The sequence below is a fragment of the Penaeus monodon genome, chromosome 30, assembly GCF_015228065.2.
Source record: "Penaeus monodon isolate SGIC_2016 chromosome 30, NSTDA_Pmon_1, whole genome shotgun sequence".
NCBI classification, from domain to species: Eukaryota; Metazoa; Arthropoda; class Malacostraca; order Decapoda; family Penaeidae; genus Penaeus; species Penaeus monodon.
This window is the reverse complement of record NC_051415.1, coordinates 22,078,716-22,079,730: the sequence shown is the minus strand read 5'-3', so window position 1 is coordinate 22,079,730 and position 1,015 is coordinate 22,078,716. Positions and strand designations below refer to the sequence as shown.

Sequence of the window (1,015 nt, the reverse complement as noted above, 5' to 3'; positions counted from 1 at the left end):
CTTTGAATGACTATCTAAAATCAAATTTCACTTTCCTATAGTCAAATGATATCTTATATTGAACAGATTAACTTGGAGAATGTACATGGATATTGTTTATAAATAAATGAGGAGCATTTTTCCCAAAAATATGAAGAAGAAAGAGACAGGATGGAAGGAAAAAACTTTTTGGTTTTGCAAGACATGTGACAATATGATATGATGACATTTCATGTTATATAAGGTATAACAAAAAAGGTATCTATAATTATTGGCTATTTGATTCTCCATATCTTGTAGGATAAAATATTTAAAGAATGATTTATAGACTGGGAAATTTTGAGCATAGGCCTGTGGACTGTCAGGAAATAGGCCATTCATATCCATGGATAAAGTAGGTGATTTGTGTCAAAATATATTTAGGTGTAACTCCCATTAGTCCTTTCTAAAAAAAATTAAGTCTAATTATTGAGCCAGAATCATCAGGATCCTCCCTAAAAGTAAGGATGTACAGTATAACTATGTCTCCAGTTTGTAGGGTATGAAATCTCTAATGTTCAAGAGCAAAGTACCAAGTGTGCAGATTGAGATGTGCCACACCATTTTGATGTGTAGGCCCTATTGACATTTGAGGGGAAAATCTTGGGTTTAGACTTGCCAATCTGTAGAGTAGATGTATATTTTCCAGTAGAATTTAGTAACCATGATGATAGTGACCTTTGTGATTATGGTGACTTAAAATTATGTAGAAGCAACTTGTAGCATAATTTGCTTACCAGTCATTATGAAATAAAGTTGTAGACAAAGGCTAAGAAAAAAATATAAGATAGTAGGAAATTAATATGCTTGACAAATATCTGAACAAATATAGAGAGAGACTAGTCTTGATGTAACATAAAAACAACATCATTTGCAAACTGCAGGTAATATTTATGGTGTATACTACTAAATGAATGAGTCTTGCCTCATTCACATGTATTTGTTGTCCATGTGTTTGGGGGGCTTTGAGGTATTAGGTCGCAGTAATATTTGATAC

At 32.3% G+C, this 1,015-nt stretch overlaps 1 protein-coding gene across 1 annotated transcript in view; it reads left to right on the top strand.

The window, feature by feature from the left end:
* Nucleotides 1-1,015, top strand: part of LOC119592384 (protein hairless-like) — a gene marked incomplete in the record, with an annotated part of 17,298 nt that overhangs the window by 1,610 nt on the left and 14,673 nt on the right.